Raw genomic sequence first — 22,213 nt, 5'->3', positions numbered from 1 at the left:
GCCTCTCTCCATCTCTGTAACCCCCCCCCCCCCCCCCCCCCCCCCCCCCCACACACACACACACACACACACACACACCACACACACATACACACATCACCGAGCCATCCATGACCGAGGTGTTGGTCGACTATTCATTATTTCGATTTTTTACCTCACAGCTTACACTCGTGTTTAGCTGTAAAGTGGATTGTAGCCTACACGACGTGATGTTTCCAAGAATCCAATACAGTAAGTAGTCTCCGTTCAGCCTTAACTGAGCGTGCTAGGATAAAATGCTTTTCTGAGTTAGGCCATGAAGTTTTATTAGCTTTTCTGGAGATTTTTCTTTCTTTCTTTCTTTTTTAAATGATATCACATGACATTCACCTGATGATAGGTGTTTGTCCAGCAGTGAGACTTAGTCCACAGATGTTCACGTAGGTAATCAATAATTCCTGTAGTCTTCAAAGCTAATTTTTAAAGTTTGCTTGTCATTCTTGAAATGGTGACTAGTGAAATTTTACCTCACCATCTAGTTGTTCTGGAGCTTCCTACCGTATCACATGGAATTAAGTAAACTTCAGCTCTTGGATAATGTGAGATGATCAAAACCCATAAAATTTCAGTGAATTTTGAGAGAAGGGATCCCAGGCAGACAGCCTGGGTTGTTTTTTTCTTTTCAGAAATGAACTTCTTATGGCTATTGTTGAAAAATAAACAAAGTATAGAACTTTAAATGCAAAAGGTATTCCAGCATTTTGTTCTCTAAAGGAAAAGTAATACTTACACCAATATATTAAAAAAAAAGTAGACCTCTCTGATGTAAGTTAAAGTTACACTGTAGTTTTTTTTTAAAGTTAAACTTTATTACATTGTATGAAAGAGTATCTACTGAAGATCTGTCCTGTCTTTCTCCAGTCATCATCAAACATTGATGGCAAATAGCTGCCCCTCCCTGAGCTTTAAGCCTGTTAAAAGGGAGTTTTCCTGCCCACTGTCGCCAGATGCTTGCTCATAGGGGGGTTGCTGGGGTTTTCTCTGTATTACTGTAGGGTCTATACTTTTCAATTTAAAGCACCTTGAGGTAACTGTTATATTTTGGTGCCATATAAATAAAATGTAATTTCATAAACTGTTTTAATACTGCTCAAATATGGAAAAGTTCTACATTTTTAAATTCTACTCAAGTAAAAGCAAAAAGAGGAATGTTTAGCTCCATTTACATTTGCTGTAATTTTTCAACGACTGACAAATATGTTGATTTGAACAGCACCTGTAAAAACAGATCCCCTCTGTACTTACCACAAAATTGTATATAACTGTAGGTCAGTTAATGTAAGATTTAATTTATTATTTTACACTCTGGCTTATTCTAAGTCCTGAGCTGTGTGTGCTTTCATATTTCATGTCTTATATATTCCTAATTTGAGAACAGGCTTACTAATTATATCAACAATGTTCATATGGATAGACGTCATGTGTCTATGTTTAAAGGAAATAAACTACATTGTAGACACAAAGCCTCTGGCATAGTGGCTAACATACAGCAATAGAAAAACACAAACATAGTAGGTTTAGTTGGCCCTGACTGTTAATTTGGCCATTATATTTGGTCAACTAAACTTTAAAAAACCATGCAACAACCAGTACTCTGTGTAGCTTCTTCGTCAGAACAGACATCAGAATTTTTCTGACTCTAATAAAGAAATGCTGTTTGTAATAAAAAGGGAGGAAAAGAGTAAGCAAGGTTTACTAAAAGAGTCTTTATGTTTAAGTAATTCATGCTGATGGGTCCAAATGTTCAGATCATCGCCCTGACAGATGTTTTTTTTCACAGACAGGTGGACAGACATTTCTGAACTCTCAGGAAGATTTTTTTTAAAAAACATTTACTTAGAAATCTGATAATCTGGTAGAAAATGCTGCTGCTCTTCCATTTAGTGTGTGCGCTCATGTTAAGAAAAATGCTGCCGAAAAGAACATTTAAAGTATTGTTTTTTAGTTTTGACAGATACAGCAAACAATTTTAATATCAAAGCATGACATTTCACTTTGTTTAAAGGGTTACTGACTTGAACAGTCCTAATTTACAGTCCTTGTTGAATCAGCCCATCATATTGCTTGACACACAATAACCCACAAACCATCTTCTTTATTTATTTATTATTTACATAACTTCCCAGCCCAGCAGCAACCCCAAAATGGAAAGTGGAAAAAAACGTAAAACGATTGATAACCCTCCTTTGAAACTGCTTGGGACAAGGCAGCCAGTTTCAAAATACTTGGCAGGTGACTGGCTGAATCCATCTGTCTATTATCATTCAACTCAGGCTAATGAGCACAACCAAATAATCTAATTAGTGGAAGTTTGTAATAGACACACCCTAAAAGAAATGGAACCAAGCAAAAAAGACAGCATTAAACTAAAGCGTTGTTAGGAACATAAATTGTTGGACAAAGAGACATTGTTTTTCTCCCTCTGTACACCATCACAGTCAATTTAAGCTCAAACAATCAATATGTGATTGAAGTGCAGACCATAATTTAAGTTTAACAACATTTTGCCATTAATTGGTTCAGAACTACAGCCATTTGTGCACACAGTCCATCAATTTCAGATGCTCAAAAGTAATTGGACAAACTAAGATCATTTTAAATGTAAGGATTATTTTTAATATTTGCATGACAATCCTTTGCAGTCAATGACTGCCTGCAGTTTGGAACCAACAACCATCACCAAATGCTGTGAGGTGCTCGGCCTTTACTGCAGCCACTTTCAGTTGCTGCCCACTTGTGGGTCTCTCTGCCTTCAAGTTTGTATCAAAAAAAAATTCAAAACATGATATATTGGGTTGTGGCTAACTTGGCTGTTGAGAGACTGTTCGGTTATTTTTCCAGTATGCTGTTGGTCATTATGCATTTTTACTGTAAAGCACTGTCCAATCAGTTTTGCTGTTTTTAGCTGAATCTGAGCAGATGTATAGCCCTGTATACATCACAGTTCATCCTGCTACTTCTGTGAGCAGTCACATCATCAATAAACACTAGTGACCTGCTTATACTGGCAGCCATACATGACCATACCATAACATCGTCTCCACCATGTGTGACAGATAATGTGTCCCATCTGGCCTTCGTGTTCTTGAGTAAAATGGGCAGTTTGTACCTTGTTGTAAACTGTATTTTCATTTATTAAGGCATCCCGTTACTGTAAACCTTGACAGTGATACGCTCACCCCCTCCTTGACTTGGTTAGATTGTGTTTGTTTTTTGTTGTTTTTGTTAACCATGGAAATAATTCTGTGATCATGCACTCAGTTGCCTTCTGTGATTTTTTGTTGCTGAGCTGGCCAGTGCATTAATTAGTTTTAACAACGGACCAGATTGCTGATTTGACCAAACCTAGTCAAAAGTTTTTGCTGTCCCTCTGGCAGGTTTATTTTGTTTTTGTATTTTTCAGCCTAACCCTCATTTGCACTGGCATCTATTTGGACCTTTAAAATTCTAGTGAAAAGATTCAAAATGCAAATGCAACACTTATCAGTCAACTATCCAGTTGAGCTCATTTCGAGCCCCTGGAAATGGGAAACTGTGTACAAAAATGGCTGTAATACCTAAACAAATTAAAATCTTCTGTGGTAAAGAGGTAAAGCTAACCGAAACATATCTTTGTCCAGTAAATGATAGAGCTAACTGTAAATGCCTGAAATGAGAATGTGCTGTTATGTAACACAATTCTAGTGATATGTGTTTTATCAGTGGCATATTGGAAAATTGATAAGGTCAATTTAAATATCCATACATTATTAAGCTAGATTTTACATATATTGTCTTCTTTTTTGTATTTTCATTGTGCCTTCCTTTTTTATTTTTGGAAATTGGTGACTCTTTACTTTTTGGTCAAAACCACAACAAGAATAAGCGCATCACTTGAAGTGTGGTACAATGAATTATGAGGTCATTTTGTAAGAATCCAGCATCCTTGTGATGCAATTGATTAAAATAGGAAGTATGCACATGTTTTGAGAACAGACTCTTGTCAGACTTCAGGATCATGTTTGTGGTTTCATGCTAACATGCTTAAATGTTTAGCACAGCAAACGTTGCTCCATGCTGGATCATCTTCACTTGCCATATTAGTAGTACAAACTAAACCTTGGGATGTGGGAATGGCATTCATTTTGTTGAAATTAGATTAAAAACATAGCAAAATAATAGAAATATGACTAATGGAGAGAACAGTAAGTAAGATGTTCAAAGATGCAAAAATTGACCTGTGGGATGACATGAATTTCATGGTAATCCACCCATTAATTTTCAAGATGTTTCAAATCATCACAGCTCTAAGCAGGAAAAAAATTGATATATATAAATATATATCACATTGCAGATGTTGATATATATATATATATATATATATATATATATATATATATAGAGAGAGAGAGAGAGAGAGAGAGAGAGAGAGAGAGAGAGAGATATAGAGATATATATAGAGATATATATAGATATATATATATAGATCTCCAACGCCCTTAAATTGACAAAGTGAGGCTCAATCGTTTTTACACCCAACTTGCATCTTTTTTCCATTTATTTACTGGAAGCAAGATATAGCCTTTTCCAGTGACCAGCAACACCATTTCAATAGCAACCAAACAGACTGAAGCAGTCTCTGGTGTCTCAGGTTAAGAAAAAAAGAGGCAAGATGACTGCAATTAAAATTTCAAGTTATCCCATCAAGTTAAGGGTCTAGCCAAATGCGATGGGAAATGGTGCTCAAATTGATGTGTGCGTTGGAAAATGGGAAATGAAAGGTGTTGAAATTTACAATCATAGCACAGGCCAGGAGCAACTGGGTGTCCAGGTGGACATCTTCGAGGAAGTGATGGAGGGAGAGGGAGAGCAAGATTATACATATAAATTGTAAACGGTGTCGCAGGGGCCAAATCTTGCCCACGGCGGTGACTGCTTCATTTTGTGTTAAATTTCTTGACAGAAAGCCACCCGCGTGCTGGTGAATACTGAATGGTAATCAGAGCTGGTTGAATAAGTGGCTCCCCCTCCCGCTTCCATTACTGTGAATTAATTCGACTTTATTTATCCAATTTCTGGAGCTGACAGAATGTTAATTTGAGTTGAGATTTCTCTCTGCTGTTCTGCCTGTGACCCGTAGCCCTGGGATTGGCGTGTTGTAATAACCTGAATCTTTCACCAGAAGCTCCGATAATTGTTACCTTATTAGCATGTAAATTGTTTAATTAATATTATTATGAAGAACCATATAATCCCTCCGTTACTTGACCCCGAGTCCACACACGAGCAGGCTTTCTGCATTTCAATGTCTAGGTTTTAAATGGACTCTTTAATGTTGGCTGGTCGTCGGGCTCTTATAAACCCCTCTTTCCTCAATCTTAGTGCAACTTTGAACAGCTTGAGAGGCCCTTTTCATCTCCCTCACTTCTCTATCTCTTGCTTTTGCTCTATTTCCTTTTTATTTCTGTGCTGTTCTTTCTGATATGTATTTATTTTCCTGCTGCCATTTTTGAACATCAAAATCCAATGCCTTCTTGTCATTTGCTTATAAAAGGTTTTTTTTTTCTGAAAGCTCCCCCTCCCCATCCAAACCCTCCCCTGTTCTTTCCCAGTGGCTGTGTGAGCCAAACACATGCAGTGCTCGATGAAAAGCAGCCCTTGACATGAGGTCCTCAGAGACTGCAGCATTTAAATTCCCTTTTTTTCCCTCCTCCTCCTCTTTTTGCTGGGCACGAGTGACATTGTCAGATGCTAGCTTTAATTAACTTGATAATAAGATGGGCAACTCACATGCAGGCCAGGGTTCGGCTTGCCTTGCCTCTAGCCCTCCTCCCTTCTCTCATCTCTCTTTGCAGGCCACGCCACTAAATCTACACTTACGCAAGGAAAAGCCTATGAAAAAAGTGACAAAAATATTTTTGATTTGATTTCAAAATACACTTCAGCCTCGGGACTGTTAGAGGGAATTCCCCCTCCTGAAATCAGATGTTTTCTGGATAAACTACAATTAAAGCCACGGCCACGTTACTACTGTCCAACCATCATAACATACAACATCAAGCTGAGTGTATTTATTATGGTACAAGGTATCAGCATTATCAACTTAAGACAAATATATATTTGCCCTAAAATCCTCAAACAGATGACATTTAATGACATAAAATGAGATCAGTTTTGTGGAAAAAGTACCTCGGGATGGTTATTTGGTGTAAAAATGTACCAAATCTACCAAACAAATGTGGCACTACCTCCTGTGGTAACCCCCTTAAAACTAAGGTAGCAGCAGAAAGAAGCTGCTTTTTAAAGAACCTCATGTTTGAGTAAAAATTCTGTAAATTTTCCAGTCTGTTGATAGTAATTGCTAAAAATGAAACTTCCAAATAAATAAATAAATCCTAAAACTGAAGTACATGCATCTATAAATTTGCCAGTGAACATAAGGATAATTAAAAGGCCTGGCGGAAAAGCACATCCTGAACACAACAATTGATTCAAGTTATTTGGAGACAGTGTAGGTACGTTTGGTGTCGACCACACCAGACCCTTTCAGGATAGCATGAAGCCACGTGACAAGTGGAGCCAAAAAAGGACCTTTTAGTATAGTATATTGTATATACTTTACTAAACAAACTAGGAAATCCATTTTATGGACAACACATGCAATAAAAGTCTGAAACATGTGCAACCAATTTTAATTGGGTTGTAAGTCTGTGTTAATGATAAACAACTGCAACAGGATATAACTCCTGACGTTTTCTTAAATGAATTAGGCCAGATGTTTATGGCCAGATGTTTATGTTCCTTGTTTATGTTCCTCATGTTAAGTATATTGACTTTATCAGTTTCCATGGGGTGCACTTATTTATTTATAGTACTTTATGCTGGATGCATTGTACTGTTGGAATCTTGCTTGTTGGTAAATAATGAAACAAACCTACGATTCAGTGTTCCTGCTGTGGTAAAATGTGCAATACATATCAAAACATAGAGCGATTATTTCAGTGAAGTATAGCTTATTGTTATACCTTAAAACTGATTGGTAGCTTAGGCCTTCAAAAACATAAAATCTATAAATGGATCTTGGATTTTGCTCGAGATAAAATGACATCAGTTGCCGTTACTTTGGAAAACGCTGCAGATTTTCCAAAATTCACTCAAAAACATCATAGTTTTACAAGTGAGGTTTGGAGAGTAAGCAGAGGTTCACTTTTTATTTATATGTCTGTTTGTACTTGGCTGCTGCAGTTTAGGAACAGCAAACATCGCTGTTTTGATTCCATCTCTAAAGGAGGAAAACTTTGTTTATATGTCTGTGTATGTAATCTGATCTACTACACATTTGGCTGGTGCATAGCTGTGAACCAAAGGAAACACATGATCATTTGGTTGAGTGGTCTATTTTCTGCTACTTTCACAATGTTTTCAAAGACATCCTTGAACGACCAACAGCAGCAACACGTTCACATAGGATTTCAATATACAAGTGAGCTCTGATCATGAAGTTTCCTTATAGATGTGTCCATTATTATATATCTGTGTGTGTGTCGTGGGTGTTCTTTGGGTGACAGCTCCAAGCAGCTATTATTAGTTCCAGTCACATTTCAAATACAAACACATTTGTAATCCAGGCTTAGAAACAGCATTCATCAACAAACGTCCCATCCCACTGTGTATAGTCATTGTAATAAGAAAATACAATTTCTCAATTCTAAGGTTTTGCATATCAGGGCATAATAAGAAAAAAGCAAATCGGGTCAATAGTAGATCTCAAAATTATGTAAATACAACCTCAGATGAAAAAAATAACATATTACACTGTTATTATTTATTTAACAAAAATTGAGTTAAAATGCAGAAGCATTGGGCTAAAAAGCACACAAGTACGTCTTTACTACTTCCACAGGAATGGAGAGGTAAGTAGCAGCAAGGCGCTGCTGATCAAATGCATGTGATTAAGTGATCATTGGCAAGTGGAGCACTTGTATAAAAGAAAAAAAAAAGATTGAAAGTGTTGCAATAGCCTAGTCAAAATCCTGACCTCAGCCTGAGAGCTGTGCATAAGCAAACATCCCCAAACATCAATGAGAGTTGTCTACAATTCCTCCACAATGAGGTGAGAGGCTGATAAAGCTATATAGAAAACTCACAGTTATTGCTACTTAAGGTGGTTCTAAAAGTTCTTGAATCACGGGGTGTACTTAGTTTTTTCACACCCAGCTTTTGGTTTAGTTTTTGTTAATAAATAACAGCACAGTGTATAATATTGTGTTGTTATTCATTTGTATTTAACTACTTTGAGAACCTGATAAGGAGTGTATGATTTTTATTGTGTCCTGAAATGCAAAACCTTCAAACTAAAAGGGGTATACTTTCTTTTTAATGATTCTGTAAATAGGACTCTTTATTGTGCCAATAATTAATAGCCCGCCTTAAATATACCAGTCCTACATGATGGTAACAGTTGAATACTGAATGTTAAGAAGGGGCATTTTTGTGTGCCTATTAAGAAAAGAAACCTCTAGCAACAGGTTTGATGGACACAGAAAGTCACGCTGTCATTGAGGCCTCTGGAGATTACTATTTTGATGCATGGAAGTTTCTAAGAGGTGGCACCTTAAGAAAACCCAAATAACATTTCTGGATGTTAATTCTGAGTCTGTGATAACAAAATTATGTCCACATTTACTGGTCATTTTATCTTATCACTTCACTGAGAATGTTATTGCAGTGAGCAGTACATGCAAGAAAACCCCAAAAAATCCTGTAATTGAAATAATTTAGCATGAAGGTGTGTGTGAGTGCTCAAAAATACCTATAAGCAGTCACATCAAAGGAAACATCTGCAAGGTAGTCTGAGTATGTTTAAAAATAAATATCATAATCTAATTAATTGTAAGATGAACTCAAAGGACTCCTAAACCTTGTTTCAATACAACTAAAATTGATCCATTTTTGGAACTTGTGCTAATGGGTGATCACAGCTTGTATGTGTCACTTATATGTAGTAGTTTGGCAGCCATGGTGGACTCCGCATATTAAAGAGATATGGGCCGGAAAGCTTCTGTAATGGCAGAATAAATGGACAATGAAGCAAAAAACCAAAAAGACTTACCTTAAACTCTGTCAGCATAGCTCAATAGGTGCAAATTATATTTCCCATGACAATTTGTGTCTCTAAATTTGCATTTTAAGTAATAACTGGTAAATGACTGATAGCTGGTGAAGTTATCAACTAACTCTAGTTTGCAAGCTGAATCTATAAAGTGCGAAGACACACAGTTTCCTTCACCAGAACTGGAGTATGAAATTCTCACCCCAGAGCAGACATATTAGTAAAAATGCTTGAAAAGGTATCCAAACATAATTAAAAAGTGAGGCCTAGCAGAGGCAAGCTAAAACCGCCTTAACAAAATCCAAACTGGTAAAAGTTTTATTTTATTTTTAAATCACCAGCTGTACATTAGTTTGGAAGGGCAATCGTAGCTTTAGAGGAAAAAACTCTAACTAACCAAGGAAGTAAAACTGAAAGTACAGTCATGGTCAAAATTCCGTAGTAAAGCTCTTTGACTCATAGATAGATAGATAGATAGATAGATAGATAGATAGATAGATAGATAGATAGATAGATAGATAGATAGATAGATAGATAGATAGATAGATAGATAGATAGATAGATAGATAGATAGATAGATAGATAGATAGATAGATAGATAGATAGATAGATACCTTTATTAGTCCCACGAGTGGGAAATTTCATGTTAAGGCTGCCAACCTATTGCACGCATTGGCGGCATCATCTTACCCTCCGACCATACATACATTACACAAAAACATCACATGGGGAAGACAGGTCAGAGAGGTGTAACAATGGAAAATGCACCACATGAGGAAAGATAAGGACAAAAAAAATAACTCCCTCCAGACTGATCTCCAACAGGGAGATCAGTTTGAGAACAGAAAAAAAACACATCATGAAAATGATTATGATTGTTCAACAACTTATTGCACATGTATACAAAAAATGTATGAAGGACAAAATTAATGCCACCTCTTACAACTTTCAGATAATAATTACTGTCAGTTTCCTCTTGGCTCTATAGTAATCTCAGACACATAGTTCACACTGAAGCCTCACCTTCCTGTTATCTTCTGTTTGTGAGGGGTGACCAATCAGGAGACAGTAGGCTTAGAAGAAGGTTTCAAGTACTGGATGAACTGTGTGTCTACACCACGCCTCTGTGTAAGATTACAGTTAAATCCTGTGAAGCTACTCCAGTTGAGATCAAGAACAAAAATTTGGAGCAGGAAATGGTCATCTAACATCTTATATCGTTCCCATAATCACGTGACCTGTTGTTAACATTCAAATGTAGGTGCCATATCCACGAAAAGAGGAGGCTCCCACAGAGCACCTCCTCCCAGAACATTGTTTTTTGCTTGATATATAAAAAGATGACCCTGTGATCATGCAGGTTGCAAGACACAAGAATGAGAATCTCTTCTGAGCCATAAAACCGTCAATATTCCTCTTGAGAGAAAGAATCAAGTCATATTAATTTTTATAATTAGCAAAGTAAAGGTGAAGCAGTGGAGAGTTAATTACTCAATTACTGCCTGCAAGTTAATTTTTAACTATCTGAAATGAAGTCAGTCATTATTTAGTGATTGGTTGATAATTAAGAGTCTAATCTAAATTAATGGTTGCGAGACGGTTTTTTGATCCTGCTGTGCGCTTGGTGCAGCATTAAACCAGGAAAGTGGATGCCATTCCAATTAGAAGCGAAAGGATTTAATGTATTGATGTTTTGTTTTTTTCCTCCCACAAATCTTTTGCCTGACACATAATGAAAGCTTTGATAATTTAGAAAAGGAAAGACCCCATTTCCAGGCGAGTGCGTTTTAGCTCCTTCTCTCCATGCAATTAGGAAACTTTTTCTCCATCTAATTATGAACATAATTGTGCCTGTGACAGAATATTGGGAGGAAATGCAAATTGTGGTTAAAGTTATTTTCTTTAATTCACCTCTCGTTTGATAGATTAAACCTGATGCCTTTAAGATCTGCCTGTGTGTTTAAAATTGAGTGGATTAAATGCCAAACTTCCTCTGGAGCAACAATTCCATTTCAATTAAAACTGACTTATCACCTTCTCCTAAAACGTGCTTAATATGCCAAAAATTTTTCCATGCTTGAAAGAGTCCAAAATGCCATTTTAATTGTTATCAGTGAGTCGCATCTCCCCCTCTCTCCCTCTTTTCTCTTTCTTCTGCCCACCCTCTATTTTTTTCCTTGGCTGTCTTGGCACAAGCCGCACGGAAATAGACCTAATTAACCCCCCTACCCCGCAGGGAAATCCGCTATGCAAATTAACATTTTCAAAATATAGTAATTTGAGAAATGGCGACGCCAATTTTTCATGCACGGGCTCGAAATATTTGCATATACATTTAGCAGCCCAATCAATAGAGCTACTTCTCACGTGCACATTTGTGGAGGGGAGGGGTGAGGCATTAAAATAAATGCTGGGATCTGATGGGCATACAGGGGAAGAATGGTTGGCCCTATTCGGCCACTGGCTAACTACTGGAGCCCAACAAAACCATCTGCTGGCAGTGAAACGGTGGAAGGGAGAAAAGAGGGAGGAGAAAGTCCCCCACCCCACCCCAAAGGGCCCAGCTTAAAGCCACTCTGTAAACAAGGAAATATGTTTTAATTAGGAAGCAAGTTCACGCGCATCTCATTTAAATCACTTTAATGAATAGCTCCGTCAGAGTGGCCCCCGTGCACTGACATGAAATGACTGATGCTGTTTGAAACAAAGGCCTTTTCTTCGGTGCGCTCGGTTCATGTTTTGTTTTCTCAACTCACTGAGCTCCTCATTGTGTGTTAACCCCTACAACTTCAATTTAAAGCATGAACAACTGTAGACTCAGTTGCACACTTATTTATTTGGTTAGCATGAGCTCAGATTTGACAATAAGCACATTTAAAGAAATCAAAACATAATTTTTACCGAATATTTTGACACAAAAGTGCCATGACACTGACAGGCAGATTCACTTTGTTTGCTATATAACTGGACAGAAAAGTGCATGGAAGGCACACGATAGTCTTTGACCACAGCTGTTCAGAAACACAATTACACTGAAGATGTATGTGCTTTATTTACATGATCTCAATGATTTATTTTTATGTGTGCCACTCTGTGACAACCCTCATTGTTTCCTCCATGCTAATCAGCAAATGGATAATATATTGCTGAGCGACGGTTATTTAAATCTGAATACATGTGCTTTATTTCAATACATGACCCTTATGTTAAATCCCTAAATGTATACAATGTATACCACTTTAATGTTGTTTTGTTTTGAGCATCTTTCTTTGCACAGCTGTAGGTTTCACATCAGTCTATTGTCATCAGTTAAGCCTTACAACTTCTCATGTCTATAAAACAGACATAATTACCTGTGTGATAGAGTCAGTAGTGACTTTGGGAAATTAGATGTGGGATTCCTGGTGTGGTATAGGCTGTGTGGTTACATCCACATCCTGAGACCCCAGCTCATTGGTTAGCTATTACTGCAAATGTTTTGGCTCAACCTTGCAAAATTAGCACCATGTCTTACTTCAAATTTGTTGACCAGTTACCTCAATTAGCATTCACAGTTCCACATTCAAGCACTGACAGCATACAGCTTTTCTTACAGTGACCACAGCACAGGCACATTTTGAGCCTTTACATAAACTTCAAACTTGTGTTTGTGAAGCTCAGCGGGTTATTGTTAAACATGGATGGTTTTTGAGAAGGTTTGGATTTGACTGCAGACTCTTGAGAAGTAGGATGCTCTGAAGACCAATGCTACAAGTTCCTGCAGCTTCATGTACAGTAGAAGACAGGAAGTTACTACATATGTTCTAAAGAGGAAGCAAACTGAACATCACATACATATACAGTCATAGTAAATAGAAAGTATCTATGTATCTATCAAGTCTACAGTTTCAGGTACCAAGACATAATAAAAATAAAATCTAGCTGTTGCCAGGTCCTAGATGAACAACATGTGACTCTGTTACACTGTGTCATTAATTAATAAAAACTCAACTCAAAATCGAAGTACACACTATGACTCAATAATGAATGCATTGCTTTCACACAAGAATGAAAACAATGCTGTATATACACATCTATACATGTTTATATGTATACATATACATATACACATTTACATATGTATTATTTGCAGAATATTATTTGTTGATTGTTTCTTGTAAGCTTTGTGGTCTTTGCCTGATGTAAATTAATTCCATGACAATAATAGTATTATTAGTATAATATTTGCTTGATTCATTGTAATAAAAATATCACGATGAAACTCAGTGGCATTTTAGTACATAGTTGCAGAAGCTATAAGATCAATATATTATTTATACATAAGTAATATATCACCTCCTCCTAAAATTAAAGCTGAGCTCTCTTGATTAAAGGGTCACTGATTTTCCTTTTTTCTGTCAGACGTGACACTGAGCCTTCAATGGCACTCAGCCAAATTCACAGGACAGTTTAAGCAATTAATGCTCAGAGGTATCAGTCAGCGAGAGCAAATAATTTCACATAAACTGCCAGTGCACCAAGCACAGCCTGATGATACCCTCCGGAGCATCCCATCCTAACATATGCTTAATTGTTTACCACTGCTTGTTACATAAATAGAGATGCTGCAGGGGAGGAGGGGGAGCAGGCGGGGTGTGTGGGGGGGTAGGGTTTAGAGTCAGTACACTATGAGACGGAGCTGGAGAATTAATAACAATTTGTGGCAAATAATTACTTATCAATTAAAGCTGTTATCCTGCCTAATTAGGCAGCGTTCATTAAATTCAGCCAATTTAAACCTTAATCAAAGTTAGCAGGGCCTGACAGCACTGAGTGGCTCAGTGAAGGAGCGCCCTCCGGTGGATAAGATGCATAAAATAAGTGGATTTTTTTTAATCATTTAAAAAAAAAACAACTACTGTTATTCTTATGTTATTTGTTAATAATATAATATATATTTGCATTTACTCACTGTATATAATCAGTTTCCATGGGAATTTACTTGTAAAATGAGTAAATAAATAAAAAATATTAAGAGTACCAGAAGTTTTATTGTGGTCCGAAACCAACTAAACCTAACTTTGTACACTACAATTCTAAAAACCAAACCAGAAAACGAGGCTAATTAATTATTTTCCACCAATGATGACAATTGATGTTGCATAGTATTTATTATCAACAATGGTAGTAGAAGTAGTAGTATTGAACTTAAGAGTTAAAATTATTTAGGTCATTTACTAAAGTGTAAAAAAGTATTGAACATTAAACATTAACATCTTTGCAAGCATCTTCTTGTATTGCGTTGCTTATTTACTTTGCTGTATTCATCACTTCATAGATCCAAACATATCTTTTTTTGTGAAACATCGTTATCTCCAATAATAATAATAAAAATAATAATAATAATAATACAAGATTAAAAAAAATGAAAAAGGTGTTGGAAGTGCAGAGTCTAAAATTAAAAAAAAAATGTGTGCACATAAGTACACTCACCAAAGTTCATTTAAGAACAAATGCCCTTGATTATTTGTCACATTTCAAATTAAAAGCATCTTCACCCTGCGGCCTGTCTCATTTTAAAGCCTTCACTTCCTATGTGGTCATTTGACAACAAAGCACGCGCTTCTCGGGGCGCCTCGCCACGAGGAACGAGTTAATTAATATTGGCTCTTGTTTGGTCTAGTTAATGAATGAGTAAATTATGCACCTCTGGGACACCGCCTCCCCAATCGGTTTAAATTATCCCACAAACCCCTCACACCCCCCTTCTTCCAACATTGTCCTCCAATTTCCCCACTCTGATCCTGCACTGATGGGGTCCCTGTCACTAACCACACACACACAAACACACACACACACACACGGAAACCAAGGCTATACCCCTGCCGTCTCCATCTGTCTTTCTTTGTCCTGATTTGGTGTGTTCATTGTCTTCTGCACAATTATTGATGCATTTTTTCTTTTCTGTTTTTTTTTTTTAATTCAACCCTTCTGTTCGACCCCGGATCGTCAGCTCAGGGTAGCAAATAACTTCCATCCCATTAACTCGTTTTAGAGGGAAAGCTAGTCAAACAAAGCTTGGCCACAATCTGATACACACATACTCCCAAACACACACACACACACACACACACACACACACACACACACACACACACACACACTGTCCTGTTGGTGAGAAGATCCACATTATTTGCATTAAAAGCCTCACACCGTGAAATTCATTTATAATTACAAAGTGGGGTGCTGTGTGTGTTATGCAGATCAGACTTGTGTGGTGAGTAGAAGGAATATCACACTTGCATTGGTTATTTTGTGATACGCTAACGCTGAATGTATGGTGACAGATTGCAATTATCTCATTATTGTAATTGTCAGAGTCAATTCCTTGCAGGCCGTGTGCAGGCTGCATGAAGGATTCCAGGAGTTACACGCAAATCTACAAATGTAGCAGGGTTTTTCTGTTATTGTTTTTTAATAGTCCAAAAGCCACACTTTAACAAACACACTGCAGTCAGGGCTTCACCTTAAACATGTGATCACAATCTGCAAACACATATTAATGTTTGTAATCTTTATAAACTGAGCATATGTTGATTGATTGTCCTGGCACAAACAAAGGCTTAAAAGAAGAGTCTGCTGATTTCATTTCACCAAAGTTCATAATGTTGAATAAGTCCGGGCCTCCTGAAATAGGCTGTTTCAGTTTTGGCTGTAACAGTGAGCCATGCTCAGCCTTGTAGATCTCCAGCGCCCTCGTGTAGTGAAAAAGCTGCAGTGCAGCTCCTCATGTGGCTATTTTGTCTCTGTAAAGCTGGCAGTGCTCTAGGTTCCTTCTCTCATCAAAGACTATTCAGTCCAAACACCAAAGGCAGTCACTTCACTGGGGATCAAATATTCATTGTTAAGATCTGTGGATCAGCTGACTGACCTCCACAGCACATGACTGGAAGTATGTTTCAGTAGATTTTTTTTAAATACCAGAAAAGATATTTACTGCTAAACAACTGTACTTTTATTGTGCACAAAAAAATTAACTGCAATTGTGCAAAACAGGGATTGAAAACTTTGATCATTTTTAGGCTTGTGTGCAACCCCGTTAGTATAGACAATTCCTGCTTCATAAATAGTTCCTCTTCTTTTTGGAACTGGAATTCCAAAACCGCTGGAACCAAAGGGAGGAGTTATTGTGACCCTGTCCTGGAACAATTGTGCTAATGGCAAAGATATTTAAAAATTTGTAAATTTTAAGTACAATTTGACAAAAAAAGATTTAAGACTAATTTTGGGGGATTTTATTAGTTTTATACATAATTTAATTACAGATTAAAGAAAAATAAATTAATGAATGGAGATTACAACAAATAATACAACATCTAACAAATCTCAGTAATTTAATAATTGCAGAAGAACATTACAAAAAGCTAAAAAGGAATTTTGGATAACGTAAAGAACATTTAAAAAGAGAGGCATCACAATAGATGACTACTCATTTTAACACTGAACTTATCATCTCATACACATCTGCCACATCTGCCTGAAGTGATCATAATATCTTTGCTTTTTTTTTAAGTCCTACATAACCCAAAATTCACTTTTTGATAAATAAGCCAATTTTAGGAAAAGTCATGAAATATAAAGTCATAAATATATAATATATAATAGATTTGACCAGAATTACATGATTTTTAAAAAGCCAAGAGGACAAAATGACTCCATTGGCTTTTTTGCTAAGTTGTGTCCGTTGTGTCTGCTAAATCTGTGCTGTTACGCACAGTTTCCTGGAGATTCTGAATTTCCTGGTAGTTTGTTTTTTGTTAGTTCTTTCATCAGTTACAGTTAGAAACATCCCGTAAAACAACATGTAAAAGCTGAGCTCTCTTTTCTTCACGTTCGCTTTCTTCCTGCACTGGGTCACATGAATCCTCATAATACACATTAGACTGAACTAATAAAGGGTACAGCAAGGCTGATAATATCCTGATATTTTAGTAAATGTCGCTTTTTCTTTGAGCTGCTCTGTCATCACACTGTTTTTTCAACTTGTTAAGTTGAATCACTAGAAGTAGAGCTTGTGAAAGAACTCCTGCCAGGAAAACTTTTGTTTTTTCTTAGTTTCTGCATTTCTATGTGTGAAAAATTGATATTTTGCCTCGCAGCATCAAAGGTGTGTGTCTTTAGCCCTTTAGCTTTTTTTTACATAGCCAACATGTCTTCATGTTAAAGTTACATTTAGTTTATTTTGATGTTGGTTCGCGAAGTTTATTTGTTTATTAGATTCCCCTTGTGTTCTCTTCCCCAGTATTTAAGTTTTCCTCACTCTTTATGTGTCATGCTGTCTTATGTTATCAAGTTTGTACTGTCATGTCTGTGTCTCATGTTTCCTGTTTTATTTTGAAGGTCTGTGTCCTATGTCAGTGTAGTCGGCTTTGCTTCCTTTGTTTGGTTATGTCAGATTAGTGTCAGGTGTTTCCCCATGTGTTCCCACTCCCCTCATTAGCCTTCTGTGTGTATTTAGTGTGTGTTTTCTCATTCAGTCTTTGTCAGGTTGTCTGTTGTTCTTGTCATGTTTCAGGTTTTGTTGCATCCAGGCCAAGTTTCATGTTGAGGGTTTTTTTCCCCATGTTTATTTTTTAGTTTTGCCAGTTTAGGTTATTGTTTATGCTCATCTTTGTTTTCCTTATGTATTACTTCATGTATCTCCATCAGCCATATTAAACGGCTCCTTTTTGTTAATTCAAGTTTTGTTCCACGTTCCATTTTGCCTGCATTTTGGGTCCTCTTCGCAAACTCATACAGAGTGCTGCCCCGTACTGTGACACTAGCCTAATTTGCATTCCTTTTTCTCCAATACCAAAAGAGTCTCGGATATGCTGAATGGAGAAGATAATCCAACAATTAATCCAACAGCTAATAGGACAAAGAAATTGAAAGCAAAAGTCAGACTGATTTTTTTTAATCCAATTCCTGGATTCCAATTTTTCTTTTTAAATTACATTTTTAAAAGATTTTTAATATTTCTTTTTAATTCTGAGTTTGAAAATGTTTCTAAATGAGGTTTTAAACAGGGGTTTAATACTTTGTTTTTAATTTTTTTTTAACCTTTTTTGAATTTGAACTCATCACAGAAAAAGCAAGAACATAGGTGAAAAACACCACTGTGAGTGTAATGGAGGACTTTTCTGAAAGACTGAGGAAACGTTGGTGATTCCTTCTAATGCAGAGACATTAATTGGAATTGGGTCAAAAAGTGCCAATGTGAATATTAGCCATTAGACCTCCTTAAATGTATTTATTTTTTTGTCAGTTCCCCTATGTGTAGGTTGATGTCAGTTACTGTGCTACACTAGCTGTTTTATTTTGATACAATTTTGTCTCTGCTTGTTTAGCTTTACTTCCTCCCCGCGCTCATTGTGGTGTTTGTCTACAACTGTGCTAATTCATTCGGGCTGTTCTAATCAGCCTTTGTGTAGTTATATCCTTGATTCTTCCTTTTGTGTTTGTAACATCTGTTATTTCTTCATGGCATTCCTGTATCCATTTTCAGTTATTAAAAAAATGTAAAGAAGTCATGCTTGATCGTTGAGATGCGGATGTCTTTTGGCTCACTCACTCTATACGTGTGCACAATTTCATCATAAGTTACTACAAAATTCCCAAGAAAATAAAAGACAGTTACGCTTAAATTCAACAAGATTAACTGAATGTGATGACTTAATATCAAAAATAAATTAAAAGCCATCCATGATATTTGATATAAAGAAAACACATTCCTCCTATGTGTGTAACTGCTCCACAAGTTTGCAGAGTTTCATCCCTAATTGCAGAAAAATTCCTGAGAAAATAAAGACAATTGCGTTCTCGTTGTGTTCTGTGGCTCCGTAGTGTCGTGGTTAACACGTTTACGGGCCAAGCAACAGGTTGCTCGGCTGATTACAGCCGGAGACGGGAAAGGGAGCCTAATTCCCTTTGCAGTCACAGCAAAAACCTGATCTCTGTTTTAAGCTAGACCTAGGGACAACTAGAAGCATTTGGTCTGCAGACCTCAAAGATCTCACCGGAGTATACCAATTTAGAAGATCAGATGCAATGTTTTAAAAACAAGTGTCAAGATCTTAAAATAAATTTGAAAACTAACTGGCAGCCAGTGTAGCGAGGCAAGTATAGAGGATATGTGCTCTCGTTTGTGTGTGCCAGTCAGGAACCTTGCCGCGGGGTTTTGAACCAGCTGTAGTCGGCCAATTAATGACGAAGTAACACCATAGAGGCTGTTGCAGAAGTCAAGGCGAGATGAATTAAAGGCATTGATTGCTTTTTCAAAGTCTCTGAAACAGAGAAATGGCTTCACCTTTGCAAGTAGGCTTAGGTGAAAGAAGTCAAAAATATAGAGCTACCTGCTCTGGTGATTCTTTGATCTCAGACTTTTTATTGCTTTGACAAAATATACACTGTTAAAAAAGAAAATTAAAGTCCTGACCAGGACATCGCAGAGCTCCTGGACAGCTGTTCTATATTAATCCTCAGTATCTCTCTTGCCCCAGACAGGAAGCAGCGATGTAGTGGTTCAGTATATACAACAGTACTCACAGACGCCCACATCCAACTTGTTGGATCTCTTATTAGGGTTCAGTGTATTACAGGGCACTTTCTATTTCGTTGAGACATATTTTAGAAGGAGGGACAGACAAAGGATGTAAAACAAGTCATTATTTAGCATTTTAAAAACAATTAAATCCCTGTTCAATTTAAAATACAGTGTGATATCTTACAGCTTAGTTTTTTCCCCACTGAATGTACAGATGCCCTGTAAGATTTTAACTCCCTAATGCTTAATGTTGGTAATGCTTAACATTTCCTAATGTTAAGTCTTTGGTTTCGGGGAGAAGAACATGTTAGCAGCCAGGCATGCTTATAATATTTGTGTGTTCAAAGGATTATTTTAACACAATAATTGAAGTTACAGTTATTTGGATTCTGTTTTAGACACATAACTTACTTTGTTAACCAACGATGAGGTTCTAATAATTTCAGCTCACTGTGCTGAAAAAGAAAGTTACTGCCTTTGATCTGAGACAGAACCACAGCAACAAGTTCTTTTTTCTGCAGTGCTGTGGGGAAACAATAGATTTCTGTGGATTTCCAAATAAAGAAACATGATTAACTGCTGTGTTCGTTCTTAGCGTGTTCAGTTTTGTTAGTTCTGAGTTGCTTTCGTTTAATTCCTCCCTCAGTCTTCATTTCTGCTTTATTTAGTTCATTTGTGTTTTCCTGTTTAATTCAAACATTTTCCATTTAACTTTGAAAGTTAGTTTGACGTATGCTTTGCTTTTAGTTTTGTTTCCTGTTTCTTTTCTAATTCAGTTGAGCTGCTTCTTGTTCTCCACGGCTGTCTCCACTTTTCCTAATTACCCTTATTACATTAAACATGTTACCTGTAATGTATCAGCAGTGTTCCTCTTTTTCTTCTCCTTCTTGATTTTTTGCTGGAGGTGGCTGGTATTTCAGATCCAACCATTTCTTTTGTGCTCTATAAAAATGATACATGTGAAAAAAACAATCGACCTATAAATTTATTTATTTGTTTGTTTGTTTGTTTGTTTTTTACCAATTCTGATGAAGTTTTGTCTTACATCAATTGTGTCATTATTGAAAAGTGAATTACCATAATTATTAATTTCTTAAGTCAAAAACAAAGATCACCTTCAGTTGACTTTTTGAACTTTTTCTTTAGATTTTCTCCAGATGACTGCAAATGGATCACACAATAGTCCCTTGGATGCCCTCTCCATTTCTTTCAGCTTATTCCTCCTCGTCCACATGTGAACGTCGTCTTCTCCTTAACGTGGCCGTGAATAGTCTCTACTATGACATCAGCACATGCCTACATGAAAAACTTGCATATGCCAGAACATAGATTTAACTCAATGAGACTGAAAAGTACAATATTCACAGATGCACAAAAATCCAAAAGAAAGTAAATACATTTACATAATGTACATGGAATAAAAGATTTGAGACATTTGAAGACGGTAAGGGAAAAAATGCACTTACTGAGTATTGATCTGAAATATATAATATGCAATGATGTGTGTGCAAGCTATAGAAAGGGCTTCACTTCCTGTTAAACAGAAGTGCACAAAACAAAAGGAAGTTAACATTCAACACCATGACATTTTCACTGAATTTAACAGTCACTGAGTGGTGAGATAAATGTGTGCATAAGCCATAGTCATAGCTAAGGCTTTTTATGCACTTACGCAGTGCCTAGGTTCATCTCGGCTAATGCTAAGTCCATGCAGAATCACTATGTGCTCCACTTCAGTCGACACGACTCTGCATAGCTTTGATTAGCGGAATCAGAAATTTGTGTTTCTCAGAAGTCAATAGTAGATAGAGAATTGGTATGCAAAACATGGATAATGCAAATATATATTTGACATCAAATGGTGAGAAATGTCATGTTACATTCATTAACATGCTGATCAAACCTTAATCAAACATACTCATTTGGTGATGTAATGGCAGTGGAGTTAAAAGACAGAAATATGAAAACTTGAGCATATAATAAATGTTTCACAGAGTGGCACACTGCTCATTTTATTCTTTTTAAGGTACCTGGAGACGGAGTGCAGCTCAAAAGGATCATCTGGTCTCAGGGTCTCTGCTGTCTGTCCTCTCTCGGTCACTGGGTGCAGATTCTCAGCTGCTGGAGAGGTCTAACTTTTTTAGAGAGGTCTAAAAAGTCTAATGCAGAAAACGTGCATATGATCAATTAAGGCAGTTCGCAGTAAATCAAATAAATGTGTAATGGTCGTACAGTGCAAGCATTTCACTACTGAAGACGGAGGAAACCAGTGTTCTTTAACAGGTTTGGGGTCCACAAATGTGTGTAATTCACATCTTTGCCTCTTACTTTATTGACCCAGCCACTTCTAATGAAGGGTTGCTGAACTGAAGAAAGGACTCTGTTTCCTGTTAAACAGTCGGGCACAAGGGAAGATTTTTATAGTTGGCAGAGCCTCAATTATTTGATTGAGGCTCTGGTTCCCGTAAATAACCTGATTTACTCCTAACTCTTTCAGCAATTTCAGGATCACTTTCAGC

General features: G+C 36.8%; 1 long non-coding RNA gene across 1 annotated transcript; it reads right to left on the bottom strand.

Moving 5' to 3' along the window:
- Window positions 1–15,547: 15,547 nt before the first annotated feature.
- On the bottom strand, window positions 15,548–21,843 carry LOC101480461 (uncharacterized). Its single transcript, XR_191671.2, has 6 exons — window positions 21,725–21,843; window positions 21,367–21,450; window positions 21,161–21,227; window positions 20,810–21,002; window positions 20,542–20,636; window positions 15,548–15,992 (listed from the first exon to the last, which is right to left on the bottom strand). It is a non-coding gene; the product is annotated as an uncharacterized LOC101480461 (long non-coding RNA).
- Window positions 21,844–22,213: the final 370 nt, after the last annotated feature.

Source organism: Maylandia zebra, linkage group LG6 (assembly GCF_041146795.1).
Source record: "Maylandia zebra isolate NMK-2024a linkage group LG6, Mzebra_GT3a, whole genome shotgun sequence".
NCBI classification, from domain to species: Eukaryota; Metazoa; Chordata; class Actinopteri; order Cichliformes; family Cichlidae; genus Maylandia; species Maylandia zebra.
Note: the sequence above shows the minus strand (reverse complement) of the source record. Positions and strands in the feature narration are given on the sequence as shown.